We start from the raw sequence: 17367 nt of genomic DNA, 5'->3' as shown, positions 1-17367 counted from the left end.
CCACACTTTACAAAAGGACCACAATAGACTTCGATGAAGTGGCTGTGGTCCTAATGCTGGAAGATGCCCTGGGTTCTTTGTGGTTCACGGGGTCTTCCTGGAGTTATTCCTCGGTCCACAGGTAAGGTGGGGCAGCTTTGGCCACAGGATTTGAGGTCCCTCGAAGTCCTCGTTTCCAGACACAGTTTGTCCAGCTATATCCTTTGGTGAGGGTTAGTGTCTGTCTTTGGCAACCAAGCCACACTATGGCAACTCTCCCAAGTCCAGCGGACAAGGGTACAACTTTTGAGTCCAGGGTGGAGGTCTTCTTGGCTGTATGTCGGCGGTCAGCGGTGAATCCTTGCGAGTGGCTTCTGAGTGGCCCGGGCGTTCGACTTCAGCTTTTATGGGATTGGTGCTGGAACAGGGGGTCATCTGACTGACTCTTTGGGACACAACTTCAGTCAGGGACTCAGGAGAAACTTTTCCTCAAGGCATGCACCACAGGCACAGTCCTGTCTTTCCTAGCCCAAGGAACAGCAGGTCCAGTACAGCGGTTGGTGCTGCCTCTCTTTTGTGGCCGACCTGCTTCGGTCCTGTCTACGGTCCCCTCTCCAGTCCAGATATGAGCTGAGGTTCAGAGTGCTAGGGGTGCCATATTTATGCCCATACAGTGCTCTGGGGGGTTTATGCGGTCACTAGCTAATGGGCTACCAGAGTCTCTATAGTCCTATGATAATTTACGGCTTTGTGTGGCATCTAGCAATCTCAGAGTGCACTAATCTGCCCACTCTCAAGATGTCCGAACAATTCCTTGGATATCAGGAGCTTGGTAGTCCACCTGAGAAGTGTGGCTACCTGTGGGCTACACGCCCACGGAAAAAAACAGGTGGGAAACTGGTTTCCCCTTTCTGTTCTAGCTGCCAGTCCATCAATCTAAACAAAGGGGCAGCCCTACACCAGTGAAGTTCACCTTTTGGGCCAACACCCTGTTTGGCTTTCTGCAAGGGTAACACCTCCTTCTGTGGCAGGCCTCTATCTTTCCTGAGCCTGGGAGTCATTCACAGACAAAAGGTTGTCTGGTGGCCATAAACTGTGGAAGGCCACCGGATAAACTGGACAACAGTAGTGGTGAGTAGGCAGTGGCAGTGTCTACAGCCACTGTGCTCGGCGCTGGTGCATTTTAAACGAGTTTTTACTTTGCTGCTGAAATTGCATATTTGCACAGGGGCTTTTACGGGATAGCGACTGTGGCTTCCCTTTTAAATTACTGTGCTAAGACTTGCTGGCTTACCTGACTGAACCCGACGCCGGGGGCTGATCTCTTTTTTCCTCCTTCCCGCCCCGGTCCGACGCGGTGACTAGCACCGTTGCGCGGAGGGCGAGGAAGGTTGAGATTGCCACTTCCGGTGCGCGGTGGGGCCGGTTAGCGGTCTAGTGCTCCTGAGGCACTCACGCTGTGGGGCATAAAAGGCGGATGCCGTTCCGGCAGCGCAGCGGACGAGCACAGTGGGCCAGTTAAGTTGCGCTTAAGTCAAGCCGTCTGCGCCCATCCGCGATCGCACGCGGGCCAGGGCCGGACCCAATGCCCCACGGGGGGGCCACTTACAGTGGAGCAGAAGGGAGCTGATGGCTCTCTGCAGTACCACCACCAGTTCATGTTTACACAGTATGAGAGTGGAGGAGAATACGGGCTGCGAGTACTGCCACTTTTCCTACAACTTGGACAGGGATGTGGGCCGTAAGCACCACAACCTGGCCTGTGGTCTGCTAAATGTACGCTCCCTGCGGAAACACAAGTTGGATCTCTATGATCTACTCACTGAGAAGCAGTGGGATCTTGTGTTTCTCACAGAGACTTGGTTAGACGAGTGCTCTACCTCTGACGCTCTGGAGGCGTTACCAGAAGGCTACACAATGCTTAGGCAGGACAGACCTATCGGAAGAGGAGGGGGCATTGCTATTGTATCCAAGCAACGCCTACGGTGCCACCTAGACCACTCCCCCATCCTGGACAGCGAGGCGGGTAGCTTTACCATTAAGGTAAATGACGGCTACACGTTGAGGGGTCTTTTGATCTACAGACCCCCTGGCCCCATGGCCAGGTTTGGGGAGAGTCTGGTAGAAGGCAATATTGAGGCTGCGCTGCGTAGGGACAAGTGTTTGGTATTGGGGGACCTCAACATACACCTAGAGGACCCCACGGACAAAGCAGCCATGCATTTCCGCCAGGCATTGGGGGCATTTCAGTTGAATCAGATAGTATGTGGCCCCACTCACCAGCTGGGCCACTTGCTAGACCCCATATTCGTCAACTGGGGGGAAGTAGACGCTCTGACTCCCATTCCCATTCCCTGGTCGGATCATCACCTGGTACCTTTCTCCATACGCATCCCGGGGGTTAGATTACCAGAGCCAGCACCACTGTACCACCTTAAGCGGAAATGGGCCACTTTCTCCCAGGCTAAGTTTAGTGCGGCACTTACCAGAGGGGGGAGCCCAGGGGGGGATGATGCGAATACAGCTAATACCAACCTCTGTAAACGCATCACCGAGGCACTTGACTGCACGGCCCCACTCTCCCTTGCAAAATTGGGTGGCCGCACTAAAAAAACAGCCCCATGGTACAGTGATGAGCTTCGAGTTGCTAAAGCAGCACTGAAGCGGCTAAAAGGCAGTGGCGAGGGGCTTTCGCCACAGATGTCAAGGTGATTTATCTAACTGAGAGGCGTGCCTATCATGGGCTAATTAGGAAGTCTAAGGTGGCACACTATGCCACTAGGATTATGGAAGCTGGGAACTCCACGAAGGAACTGTTTTTGCTATATAAAACTCTTTCGGGCGGGATGCCCTCCACTGCTCCAGATGATTGTTCAGTGGAATCCTGTAATAGGATTGCGGACTTCTTTTCCGAAAAAGTAGCGAAAATTTAGCCATCCTACCATAGGATCGGAGTTTGTGGAAACCCCGAGGGAGTGGGGGGATAGACACATCTTGACCAACTTTGTCACCCCATCCCGGGAGACTCTCTTGAAGATCTGTAGGTCTGTTAAGTCAGGCTCCCCGCGGGACCCCACCACGCCTAAATGGCTAACTGACAGCTTGCCAGTGCTGGAACCATACATCAGACATCTTTTGGACGTTTCCTTCAGGACCAAGACTGTGCCCAGAGATTGGAAACAGGCGGTGGTGCTACCTCTTCAAAAGAAGCCTAACATCAGCTTCGAAAAATTGGAGAACCTCCGGCCAATCTCCCTCCTACCATACCTAGCTAAAGTGGTGGAGAAAACGGTAAACATACAACTGATGGATTTCGTGGAAGAGGCTGCCCTCCTGCACGAGACCCAGTTTGGTTTCCGTCCCCGCCACTCGACTGAATCAGCGCTTCTGATGGCAGTAGAGACCTTACGTCAGGGGGTGGATGAGGGCCCGACTATGGCTCTCATCCTACTGGATCTAAGTGCAGCATTCGACATTGTAGCTCATACCACCTTGCTACAGTGTCTGAATAATGGTGGGATATCAGGAGCTGCACTTGAATCGATCCAGTCCTTCCTGACAGGGAGAGGCTTTCAGGTTCGCCGGGGAGATAGTTACTCTAGGGAGATTGGCCTGGGCCAGGGCGTGCCTCAGGGCTCGTCCCTGAGCCCAACCCTATTTAATCTCTATGTCTCCCCGGTGGCCCCCATCGCTGAAAGCCTTGGTCTGCACATAGTGTCCTATGCCGATGACACGCAGTTGGTCATCTCCCTATCGCGCACGCCCGGTCTTGCGGTGGACAGATTCAGGGCCTGCATGCAGGAACTGGCTACCTGGATGTCCACCAATTGTCTTAAGCTAAATGGCAGCAAGACTGAGGTGCTCGTGGTGGGGGGGAGCCCATCTGTCTGGTCATCGGCATGGTGGCCATCATGTCTAGGGGAGGTCCCTATACCCTGTCAAGAAGCCAGGAACCTGGGAGTGTGGCTCGACGCAGACCTGTCTTTTGGACCCCAGATAGGCCGTGTGGTGGGGGTTTGCTTCAGCGTCCTAAAAAGCCTGCGGGAGGTATTAGATCTTCTCCCTACGTCAGCCCGCAGGACGCTGGTGCATGCCCTTGTCACATCACGCCTGGATTATGGCAATCTGCTGTATCTGGGAGCCACCAGTAAGGTGATTAACTGCCTCCAGGTGCTGCAGAATGCAGCGGCTCGCCTGATTCTGAAATTCCCCAAGAGATCAGCATCCAAGGCGGCCCTTCACTGGCTCCCAGTAAGGAGCAGGGTCGAATTTAAGGCCCTTTGCACATGCCACCGCATCCTGGGTGGTAAGGCACCAGCTCCCCTTCAGGGTTTGATCACCCGGTACGCGCCTGCGCGTGCTTTGCGATCCTCCTGTGTAGGGCTACTAAAAGTCCCCAGGATAAAAAAGGCACGCATGGGAGGTAGGTCTTCAGATACCTGGCCGCGAAAAGCTGGAACGCCTTGCCACTGGACCTCCGCCTGGAGCCATCTGAACTCGGCTACAGGAAGAAATTAAAAACCCACCTTTACACACAGTAAGCCGAGCTGACCTTGCGGTATGACTCTGCTGACCCCACTCGCCACAGCGCGGGGACACGCCATCTGTGCGTAACCAGGCGCTTTATAAATTTCCCTTAATAATAATAATAATAATAATAACAGACTGTCAAACTTCTAAAAGTTGTCTATCCTTAAAAGTGGCAGTAAATTCAATTCTGGAATCAACTAGGGGTTAATGCCATATTTACTTTGATACCCTGAAGTACCTATTTTAGTAATCCCATTCTGAAGTTAGCAGGACTGAGATGTAATTCTGTAACTCTGTTATGTTATGTTATGTTATGTTATTCGTGATTTGTATAGCGCACGGGCACCCAAAGGTTTCATGGCGCTAGAGAAGGTGAGAGAAAGTGAGCAGTATCCTAACCGTGTGCTTGTTTGAACAACCAGGTCTTCAGTGCACCCCTAAAATCCATTAGATTGGTGAAACGCCGAAGTGATAAGGGAAGTGAGTTCCAGATCTTTGGGGCCAAATACGCAAATCGGCATCCGCCGAGGCGTTTCTTTTTAAAAAGGGGCATGGTGAGGAGGGACAAGTGGGCAGAGCGGAGATTACGAGTCTGTTCGTGTTTGTTTATGAGATGGTTTATAAACTTGGGGCTTTTTCCATGAAGGGCCTTAAAAGTCAGGCAGCCTACCTTGAAGGTTACCCGTTGGGCTATAGGTAGCCAATGAAGGGTGGCCAGCAGTGGTTTCGCCGAGCTCCTGCCATTGCATTTAAATATTAGTCTGCCCGCTTGGTTTTGCTCAATCTGCAAGCGATTGGAAAGAGCCAAGGGGATGCCCAGATAGATGGAGTTAGAGAAATCTAGGCGGGAGAGGACCAAGGCAATTACCACTTGGATGAGGGCGGAATGCGTGAGCAGATGAGCGATTTTCTTAATCTTCCGTAGCTGGAAAAAGAAGGAGGAGATCACAGTTCCCACCTGATTATGTAATGAGAGATCGGTGTTAAGGGTGATCCCGAGACTTTTTACCGATGGAGAGGGAGACGGGGGAGATCCCATTGAGGGCGGCCAAAAATGAGGGTCCCAGCTGATTGCACTTTTACCCGGGAGTACCAGCTCGGTCTTTCCGGGGTTGAGTTTTAGATGGTTCGTCTCCATCCACCCTTGAATGTGTAACATAGTGGCATGAAATTTCTCAACGGCGTATGTGGTGTTTAGTGGAAATATAAGCTGCAGGTCGTCCACATAGTTGTATATCGTAACCTTCCTGTGTTTTTAGAGAGTGCAGCAGCGGTTTGAGGTACAGATTGAACAGGAGGGGGGACAATGAGGAGCCCTGCGGGACGCCGCAGATGGTGGGGAGTTTGGGCGCCGTAAAGTCCTCAAGTTTGACAGCCTGAAATCGGTCATTCAGAAAGGACTTGACCCAGCTGAGAGCCGTGCCTCGCAGGCCGGCCTGTTCGACACGGTGTGATAAGATAGTGTGATCCACCGTGTCGAACGCTGCCGATAAGTCCAGAAGTACCAAGGCCTGATGGATGCCCTTGTCGGCATTAGACCTCATTGTGTCCAGGACCGCTGAGATCACCGACTCGGTAGAGTGCGCCTGGCGAAAGCCGGCCTGGTTGGGCTCTAGAAAGTCGGATGTCTCTATGAAGCTCGAGATGCAACTAACCACGTGGGCTTCTAAGATCTTTGCACCGAAAGGGAGGAGTGATATGGGTCGGTAGTTTGCTAGGTTAGAAGGGTCGGCTCCGGGTTTTTTAATTAATGGGACCAGCGTGGCGTTTTTGAACGAGTTAGGGACTATTCCCTGTGATAGGGACTCGTTCAGAAGGGGAAGTATTCCTTGAGGTAATGTCGAATAAACTTCCTTCAGTATGCGTGGGGGGCAAGGGTCGTTAGGGGACCCGGACGTGACTCGGTTCATTAATTCTGCTAGTCGCGGTTGTTCTATAGGAGGGATAGCCTCGAGTTTGTTGGGGTTTCTACAGGTGTCCACTCTTTCCGCAGTTGTCGGGCTGGGCTGGATACTGTTTTTTATAATGGCAATCTTATCCTTAAAGAAGCCATTAAGCTGATTGCACATCATTTGAGTGGGGACTTGAGAGGGGGAAGTTCTAACATCATTACAGAGGTCGTTTACGATCCTAAAGATTTCTCTCGCTTTATTTTGAGCATTAGAGATTTTTTCGGAGAAAAAGACAGCCGTAGCAGATAAGATAGAGTTTTTGTACTTCCTGCGGGCATCTATATATAATGATCTGTCTTCATCAGAGTACCCATGTCTCCATTTTCTCTCCAGTTGGCGCAGTTCTAATTTTTGTTTTTTTAGGTCTGCGGTGAACCATCTATGTGCATCCATGCGACGAGCGCGTGAGAACTTTGTTAAAGGAACGTGCTCGTTGCTGGCAGCCACGAGCCCTTCGGTGAGATCTTTGTCCATAAGGTTAATGTCTGGGGAAGAAGCTGGGCAAGAGTTGGCCAGAGTAGACAAGAAAGCTTGTTTATTTAATGAGCCCCATTTCCTTGCTAGCCCTCCCGCAGACGCGGGAGCCTTTAAATGGCCGTGAAAGGTGATGGTAAATTGCAGTTGATGGTGATCCGACCAAATGCAGGGTGTTATCGTCGGGGTAGATAGTGGGACATTATGAGACCATATCTGATCCAGAATATGTCCCCTCTCATGGGTAGGGGTCAGAACTGATTGAGAGAAGTTAATGTGGGAGAGAAGCTCAAAAAGTTCTGTAGCCTGGGGTCCTGCTTCCGGGTCATTATACCAGTAATTTAAGTCCCCAATCAACATGACTTTATCATAATTGACGATTAGGCTGGCCATTTGCTCTGACAGCGAGGCCGGGAATGTAGGCATAGTTTTAGGTGGGCGATAAATCAATACCAGTACCATTGTTCCTTTGTCTGAGTCGGATTTAATTACCAGATTTTCCGTGTCTGGTAGATCCAAAGGGGGTAGAGTGGTGAAAGTATGATTTTTGTGAATAATTACGGCGACACCTCCCCCAGGTTTTCCTGGTTCTCTGTTTGTCAGCAGAATATAGTAGTCTGCCGGTAGAGCTGTGAGAATGTCTGGTAAGGAGTCCGCCGTGAGCCAGGTTTCAGATAGAAATAGCATATCTGGTCTGTCGGAATTAAGTAGTAGGAAGATGTCTAGCTGGTGTTTTACCAGAGATCTGGTATTAAGATATAGACAGCGGAGGGTCAAGGCGTTTGTGCTTGGGGTTGAGTTTGTGGAGGTAGGGCTTTGAGGAGTGGAAGAGGTGTTATCCTCCGTTAAGTGGAGCGGATAGATGTTATTAGCCTTTAGGCAGGTAAGTGTGGTGGGATCAAGGTAGGGGGTGCCAGAGTGTTGCAGAGAGAAGTGTTCAGTAGAAGTGTATCTGTAGATTTCTCCATTCTGCCCAGTCCCTGGGCCCGGCCAGGCGCGGACGGGCGCAGACGGGCTTGCCTTAGACGCGCCTTCGGCGCGCAGATGGCGCGCCCGCTGCGCTCGTCCGCTGCGCGTTCTTGCGAGGCACATGACTAAGAAGAGAGGAGGGGCGTGGCCTCGCGGTAGTGGGCGTGGCTAGTGCGAGTCCCGGGGAGATGGCGGCAAGAGGAAAAGATCCCCGCGTCAGCGCTAAACTCCGCTGCACGGGTGGTCTTAGAAGGTGCCCTGTCACCAGATCAAGTGCCCAGAGGATATGGTGAGCTTAAAACACAGTATTTACACAAGAGCAAGTTAAAAATAATGAGCAGCAATTCTCCCGGCTTTCCGCCTCAGGAGTTAGGACTTCTCTGGTCGCGTTTGCAATCAGCGCGGCTTATGAGCGTCACAGTTGGGGGCGTGGCCTCGCGGTAGTGGGCGTGGCTAGTGCGAGTCCCGGGGAGATGGCGGCAAGAGGAAAAGATCCCCGTGTCAGCGCTAAACTCCGCTGCACGGGTGGTCTTAGAAGGTGCCCTGTCACCAGATCAAGTGCCCAGAGGATATGGTGAGCTTAAAAACACAGTATTTACACAAGTACAAGTTAAAAATAATGAGCAGCAATTCTCCCGGCTTTCAGCCTCAGGAGTTAGGACTTCTCTGGTCGCGTTTGCAATCAGCGCGGCTTATGAGCGTCACAGTTGGGGGCGTGGCCTCGCGGTAGTGGGTGTGGCTAGTGCGAGTCCCAGGGAGATGGCGGCAAGAGGAAAAGATCCCTGCGTCAGCGCTAAACTCCGCTGCACGGGTGGTCTTAGAAGGTGCCCTGTCACCAGATCAAGTGCCCAGAGGATATGGTGAGCTTAAAAACACAGTATTTACACAAGAGCAAGTTAAAAATAATGAGCAGCAATTCTCCCGGCTTTCCGCCTCAGGAGTTAGGACTTCTCTGGTCGCGTTTGCAATCAGCGCGGCTTATGAGCGTCATAGTTGGGGGCGTGGCCTCGCGGTAGTGGGCGTGGCTAGTGCAAGTCCCGGGGAGATGGCGGCAAGAGGAAAAGATCCCCGCGTCAGCGCTAAACTCCGCTGCACGGGTGGTCTTAGAAGGTGCCCTGTCACCAGATCAAGTGCCCAGAGGATATGGTGAGCTTAAAAACACAGTATTTACACAAGTACAAGTTAAAAATAATGAGCAGCAATTCTCCCGGCTTTCCGCTTCAGGAGTTAGGACTTCTCTGGTCACGTTTGCAATCAGCGCGGCTTATGAGCGTCACAGTTGGGGGCGTGGCCTCGCGGTAGTGGGTGTGGCTAGTGCGAGTCCCAGGGAGATGGCGCAAGAGGAAAAGATCCCTGCGTCAGCGCTAAACTCCGCTGCACGGGTGGTCTTAGAAGGTGCCCTGTCACCAGATCAAGTGCCCAGAGGATATGGTGAGCTTAAAAACACAGTATTTACACAAGTACAAGTTAAAAATAATGAGCAGCAATTCTCCCGGCTTTCCGCCTCAGGAGTTAGGACTTCTCTGGTCGCGTTTGCAATCAGTGCGGCTTATGAGCGTCACAGTTGGGGGCGTGGCCTTGCGGTAGTGGGCATGGCTAGTGCGAGTTCCGGGTAGATGGCGGCAAGAGGAAAAGATTCCCGCGCCAGCGCTAAACTCCGCTGCACGGGTGGTCTTAGAAGGTGCCCTGTCACCAGATCAAGTGCCCAGAGGATATGGTGAGCTTAAAAACACAGTATTTACACAAGTACAAGTTAAAAATAATGAGCAGCAATTCTCCCGGCTTTCCGCCTCAGGAGTTAGGACTTCTCTGGTCGCGTTTGCAATCAGAGCGGCTTATGAGCATCACAGTTGGGGGCGTGGCCTCGCGGTAGTGGGCGTGGCTAGTGCGAGTCCCGGGGAGATGGCGGCAAGAGGAAAAGATCCCCGCGTCAGCGCTAAACTCCGCCGCACGGGTGGTCCTAAAAGGTGCCCTGTCACCAGATCAAGTGCCCAGAGGATATGGTGAGCTTAAAAACACAGTATTTACACAAGTACAAGTTAAAAATAGCCAATGGGACAACTAACCATGCGTTAGACAATGCGGAACTTTTACTGTTAGTGCATATTAAAGTACATGTCCCACATAGTAATATACTGCTCTCTGCCTTAAGGGAGACTTACATATATTGTTAAGGGGAGTGGAGGCTTTGCCATTGATTTGAATGGCAATCCAAACTAGCAGTTTTAAGACTGCTCTTCCAGGATGTGGTGGCAGGCTGGGAGCCATTTTGTGGTGGGCAATCTAACTTACATGCACTGGGTACCGTGGTACCATATACTAGGGACTTATAAGTAAGTCAGCTTATGCCAATTGGGGTAGCCTATTCAGCATACACTTTGTAAGGATTAGAACACTTACACTGAGGTCTTATTAGCAGCCTCAGAGCCAGTGCTTAATTTGTGCCTGTGCTTTCCGGTGCTCAGCACCGGCACTTAATTGCCAGCACCGGGGTTTATGACTGTCTGCCACATAATAGGGGTGTCTGTCAATTTAGATACGAGAACAAAACACTTCTGTTTATTATTTCAGATTCCATTTCCACTTATTAGTATTTGCCTCCAAAGTCATTCTTGTAGCTTTGGGGGCCTTTAATAGTGTGAATTGTCACACTTTTAAGAGTGTGATGATTAGTAATGTGTTGGTGCTGTCATTGGCAGTGCGGCCAGGGGCAACGGATGGTGCAAGCTCTAGTTTCCTCCTGTCGAGAGCCCCGTCACTATGCTTTTTTACAAATTAAGCACTGCTCAGAGCACTCTCAGAGTTGAGAAACCAGCAGACAGTAGTTCAAATGGCGGAGAAAAGTGGGAGGAGGGGGGGCCTGCGAAAAGGTACTAGCACGCTCTGTCTGTAAATGATGATTCTCCTGATAATAAAGGCGGGAAAGGCTTAATGTGTACAGGTTCATGTAGAATCTTTTGGGGATTATTATAGTGGTTTTCCAAGTTTATCTGGGGTCCCCAACTCTGCAACCTTCCTTTTGTGTACCCTGTCCAATACCAATTGGTTCATTTTGGTCGACCTTTGCGCCGCTTTTTTTTCCATCACCATACACGAGGAAAGCCAGTACATATTCTCATTCACATTCTGAGGAGCTCAGTTTTCATGGATTCGTCTCCCACAAGGATATACAGAATCTTTCTCAATATTCTCCCAAACCCTGAAGAAGGATTTGGACGCATTGGTTATTCCAGAGTGATTAAATATGCTGACGATTTGTTTTGGTCTCTGTTACGCTAAACCAGCGCAAGATGGACTCAGTTTATCTCACCGTACTGAACTAGCTAATAAAGGCACTAGGTATCAAAAGAGACATTGCAGTTTTGCCTCCCCTGGGTAAAAAACCTTGGCCATGTGGAATGCCTTTTGTCCTCCGAAACAGTTGAAGCAATCCATAAGTTGCCCCTCCCTACAACTGTGTCCCAAATACATAATTTCTCAGGGATGACAAAGGGTATTACAGACAATAGATTTTAGAATATGCCGAAATGGGCAGATCCTTACAAGACATTGTTATAAAAGAAAAACTTGAACCCTTGTAATGATATAGCGAGGCTGAAAATGCATTTATAAAAATAAAGCAGGCTCTGGCTTCTGCACTTGCTTTTGCGCTCCCTGACTATGAGAAACCATTTATCTTGTTTTGCCATGAACATAATGGATTTGCACTTGGCATGCTGGTACAATGCCAGGAGGACAAGAAAGCATCCATAGCTTACTCTATTTCTGTGCACTGGACCCAGTTGTGACTGGGTTCTCTCGTTTATGCTCAGTGCAGGCGACTACTAGCCTTGCTGAAGCTTCTGAAACTATTGTGTTAATTTCCCCTCAAAATATTTTGAATCCCTTACAAGTCACTGATGAAGTCAGTGATGTTAACGCATCGATCTGACGAAACACGTGTTGGATAAAGGGGACTACTGATGAACGAGGATCAAAAGAATAAATTGAACTGAAATTAAGAAGAATTGAATGGATTTAATTTGTTGTATTTGAATATTATTGGATTGTTGTGCCTGTGACTATTAGTTTAACGCTCCCCTTCATGACCCCATGTCACCTGTGAAGTTAGATCTACAGTTCATGGATGATGTGGTTTTACAGTATTATAGAAAGCTCATACAATGTGTCTACAGTTTTCATTCTCAGGTGCGAGATAGCTGTCCGAGTGCCTGGCAGAGGCCTGCCACTCACTTCAGCCTGAAGATCTGGTGTATGTACTGGTGTATTGGAGGCAGACAGCCATATAACCCTGCTGGCAACGTTTGTACCACATCTTGCTCATCATGAATATTGCTGTGAAATGTCGAGACCTGGTGAAGTAAATCCATTTCTTCCACTGCAGGTGAGTTGGTCCTTTTAGGGGCAGTGAGATGCCTGGGATTGATCCAAAGCCCCGGACAGCCCCTGGAACCTTTGCTGATGCCCTCCTTGCTACAATCTTCTCAACTGTTATGGAGTAAAAGCATTGGGGACCAAGCTCTCTACCTGCTCCCTCATCTTTGAATGGTGCCCTGGCAGTCTCTCATCATCAGTGTCTCCGCCTCCCCGTATGCTGCCTCCTCTTCCCTGATACCGGACCTCTCTGTGGGTGTGGCCGGCTTTTTTCATTGTTGCTTTGAATATCTGGTTGGTGGTAGAATACATTCTTGCTGCAGAATGGGGAGTTATCCCAGACCAGACTGTGCCAAACCTGCCCTGGTAGGAAATCGCTCCTCAACCTACAAGGGTATCTCCTATGTGTTGCTGCTGGAAAGATACAGGCGGACAATGAACTCTTCCTCATGCTGGATCTGCATGGACATGACTGTCAACTTAAGAGATAGTGGGCCAGATGTATGACATATTTTTGCATGCACAAACAGGATTGCAACCCGTTTGCGCATGCAAAAACCTACAGGGCCATGTACAATTCCTGAATAGCGAGTCGCAATTTATTTGCGACTTGCTGTGTAGGAATTGCGAGTCGTAATTAGGAAAGGGGCGTTCCCTTCATAATTGCATCTGCAATTGCATCGCAAATTACCACCCTCTTCAAGAAGGTTGTAATGCAGTCTTTTAGAAAGGTGATCCCCGGGGAGGCAGAAGATGTCTGACTGACCACCCCGAGGCCCACCTCTCCTTATGGAAGTGGCCGAGCGCTGTCGAGAGGCCTCCGGGATGGGGGTCCTCTCCTAGAATCGTCACAGCAGAGCAATCACACCACTACAAAGGGACACCACACAAGAGGGTAACTTCTTAGAATCTTTATCAGCAATAACGATTGGTTCTTTCGGCAATATGTACAAAGGGATCGAGGGATCCTTAGAGTCTCGGTAACTGGGGGTAAGAGGGGAGCGGGACAGTCTTGGTACCAGTCTGGCACAGGGATACCCTACGTTCAGCTCTCAATCCTCGAGCTGGGGGGTTCTGCGAGGTCGGGCCGCGGCAGCGCCAGCAGGCTCCGAAGATGGTTTCAGCGAGGTTGGGCTGCGGCAGCGCCAGCAGGCTCCTAAGGTGGTTTCAGCGAGGTTGGGCCGCGGCAGCGCCAGCAGGACTCTAAAGGTGGTTTCAGCGAGGTGGGCCGCGGCAGCGCCAGCAGGACTCCAAAGGTGGTTTCAGCAAGGTTGGGCTGCGGCAGCGCCAGCAGGACTCCAAAGGTGGTTTCGGCGAGGTTGGGCCGCGGCAGCGCCAGCAGGACTCCAAAGGTGGTTTCAGCGAGGTTGGGCCGCGGCAGCGCCAGCAGGCTCCAGAGGTTCAGGGTTCAAAGTAGCGAGTTCTTCTCAGGGTCAGCCGCGACAGCGTCAGCAGGGCTTTCGACTCCAGGATACAACTGCCGACCCATTCCAGAGCTGCCCCAGATATAGGTCTGGAGTCCTTTGATGTCCGGACCCTCGCGCCTGGGGGGTCAGAGGGGCCGGGATGAGAGCGCCCAGACACCCAGCAGGGGGGTGGAGCCAGCGTCCAGGGAGGCCGGAGGGCGATTGAAACCAGGCGTCCGGGGACGGCTGGAGGCCCATCGAAACTCTTTACCTCCTGGATCCGTCAAGTGGCCGCTTTACCACCTGGTGGGATCTTGGTGCCTCGATGTCGGGGCTTCGTGGGGGCTGTGGCCGCGGTCGGGCCGAGGCCACGCGGTCCGGACGTGGAGGGTCCAAGATGGAGTCGGGGCCTGAAATGGTGGCCTGGGATTGGGGTCGGATCCGCAGAGTGGGGCGAGTAGGGGTCGCCGGCCTCCTAAGGGGGAGAGTCGGGGGTCGCCAGGGGTGGCGGCTCTCATGAAGGTTGGAGGGGATAGCTTTAGGCCGGGGGCCAGGGGTCGATGCTGTCCGGGGCCCGCCAGGTGGGCGAAGTGAGACCACGCCACGAGGCCGGGTCCAACACACGTCCCCCCCAGCCAAAGGCGGGGAGAGTCCCCCATCTTCTTGGGGGTTCTTTTCGTTGAGGCGGAAGAAGCGGGACAGGCCGTCGGCATTGGCGTGGTCGTTGCCGGGGGGGCGATGTTCCACAGTGAAGTCCATCCCTTGGAGGGAGATGGACCATCGCAGCAACTTTGGGTTTTCCCCTCGCATTTGCATCAACCACCGCAAGGGTCGGTGGTCAGTCTGCACCCGGAAGTGGGTGCCGAAGAGATAGGGTCGGAGTTTCTTGAGGGCCCACACCACGGTGAAGGCCTCTCGTTCAATGGTGCTCCAGCGTTGCTCTCGGGCCAGCAGACGCCGGCTGATGAAGGCCACAGGTTGATCCACTCCTTCGGCGTTGAGTTGAGAAAGGACCGCCCCGACACCGTGCTCCGAGGCATCTGTCTGGACCGCGAATTCCTGGCTGTAGTCGGGGGCTTGGAGCACGGGGGCGGTACACATCGCTGTTTTCAGGGTCTCAAAGGTGGCCTGACACTCTGGGGTCCAGTGCACCTTCTGGGGCTGTTTCTTGGACGTGAGTTCGGTGAGGGGGCCAACAATGCTCCCATAGTCCTTCACGAAGCGCAGGTAATACCCAGTGAGCCCCAGGAAGGCTCTGACTGCTGTCTGGGTGACCGGGGGCTCCCAGGCCATGATGGCGTCGATCTTGGGTTGAAGGGGAGCCACATGGCCGCTCCCCACTTGGTGTCCCAGATAGGTCACGGAACCTTGGCCTATCTGGCATTTGCTTGCTTTGATTGTCAGTCCGGCCCGTCGGAGGGCCGTCAGGACCTCCCACAGGTGCTTGAGGTGCTCGGCCCAGTGGAGGCTGTATACCGCAATATCGTCCAGGTATGCGGCGCTGAACCATTCTAGCCCTGCCAATACCTTATTCACCAGCCTCTGGAAGGTTGCGGGGGCGTTCTTCATCCCGAAGGGCATTACCCTGAAGTGGTAGTGGCCATCGGGGGTCGAGAAAGCGGAGCGCTCTTGGGCGCCCGGAGAGAGTCCGATCTGCCAGTAGCCGGAGGTTAGGTCGAAGGTGCTCAGGTAGCGGGCCGCCCCCAGGCAGTCGATCAGTTCATCAGCCCGGGGAATGGGGTGTGCATCGTCCGGGTGACGGCGTTTAATCCCCGGTAGTCGACACAAAATCGCAGTTCGGGAGAGGCGCCAGGGGCGGCGGCTTTTGGGACCAGGACGACTGGACTGGCCCACGGACTGTCGGAGGGTTCGACTACCCCCAGGGCCAGCATCTTGGAGACCTCCGCTTGGATGCAGGTCCGAACTCGGTCGGGAACTCTGTAGGCCCGGTGTCGCACAGGCGGGCTGTCCCCGGTGTCGACATCGTGGACGCACCACTGGGTGACTCCGGGGGTGAGTGAAAACAAGTCTGCGAATTGACCCAACAATTTCCGGCAATCCTGGCGCTGTTCTGGGGTCAGGGCGGAGGAGAGGGTGACCCCCGCGACGGAGCCGTTTTTTGCGGAGGTGCTCAGGAGGTCCGGTAGGGGCTCGGAGTCGTCTTCGGCCCCACCATCGGTAGCCATCAGCAGGCTAAGCTCCGTTCGGACAAAGTGCGGTTTAAGCTGGTTGGAGTGGAGGACCCTGAGGGGGTTCCTGGGGGACTCCATGTCCACCAGGTACGTGACAGGGCTCTTGCGCTCCACCACCTTGAAGGGCCCCGTCCACTTGTCCTGGGGGGCACAGGGTTCGACCGGGGACATGACCCAGACCTGTTGGCCCGGCTCGAACTCAATGGAAGAGGCGTTTTGTTCATACCAGCGTTTCATCTCCTCTTGGCTGGCCTCGAGGTTTGCTTCTGCAAGTTCTCGGAACTTCTGAGTCTTATTTCGGAGGGTCAGGAGGTACCGGTAGACGTCGGGGGGAGCATCTTGGACTGCAACCTCCTAGCCTTCTTTGACTAGGCTGAGGGGACCCCGGACGGGGTGTCCGTACAATAGTTCGAACGGGCTGAATCCCAGGGACTTCTGAGGGACCTCCCGATAGGCGAAGAGGAATCAGGGCAGCAGCACGTCCCATTGGCGACGCAAGGGCTCCTCCAGGCCCATGATCATCCCTTTGAGAGTTCTATTGAAATGTTCCACCAACCCATTCCCTTGGGGGTGGTAGGGGGTCGTAAACTTATACGTGACCCCGCACTGGTGCCACAGGGATTTCATGTATCGGGAGATGAAGTTCGTACCCCGGTCACTGACGACTTCTCGGGGGAAGCCCACTCGGGAGAAGATCCCCATCAGCGTCCGGCCCACCACGGGGGCCGTCACAGTTCGGAGAGGGATGGCTTCGGAATAGCGGGTGGCATGGGCCACCAGGACGAGAATAAACCGGTGCCCTTGGGCGGTGCGGGGCTCCATAGGCCCCACAATATCTATTCCCACCCGCTCGAAGGGGGTGCTGACGACTGGAAAGGGTTGGAGGGGGGCCTTGTGCTTCCCTCCACTCTTCCCGCTGGCTTGGCAGGTGGGGCAAGTCCGGCAGTGATTGTTCACATCATTTTTCATTTTTGGCCAGTAGAAATGGGTCACCAGGCGGCTGTATGTTTTGTCCTGCCCCAGGTGCCCGGCGAGGGGCACGTCGTGTGCCAGGTTCAGGAGGAAGTCTCTGAATCGGAGGGGGACCACCAGCACCCGGCCGGCCCCCAGTTCGGCAATCTTTTGTTCACTGTAGAGGAGATTGTGGTCCCAATAGAACCAGTGGGACCCCGAGGGGTCTCCGGCGGCTTGAGTGGCGGCTTGCTGTCGGATTCCCTCGAGGGATGGACAGGTTTTCTGTTCTTGCCGGAACTGTTCTCGTGTGGGGCCACCTTCTTGGCGCCACTGGGCTAGTTCCGGGAGGTTGCCAAGCTCAGCAATTTCTTCACTGTTGGGCCCCAGTGGGTCGGGCTCTGGGTCGCTGTCTTCGGATACGGCGGGCGGCGGAGGTGCGGGCCACTCTGGGTCCTCAGTCGGGGCGGCTTCTGTCGGGGTGGTGGCCCGGGCGGCCATGGATCGGGTGGTCGCGCAGGCCCACTCGGGAAGGCCTAG

Source organism: Lissotriton helveticus, chromosome 11, assembly GCF_964261635.1.
Source record: "Lissotriton helveticus chromosome 11, aLisHel1.1, whole genome shotgun sequence".
NCBI lineage: Eukaryota > Metazoa > Chordata > Amphibia > Caudata > Salamandridae > Lissotriton > Lissotriton helveticus.
This window is presented reverse-complemented; position numbering follows the sequence as displayed.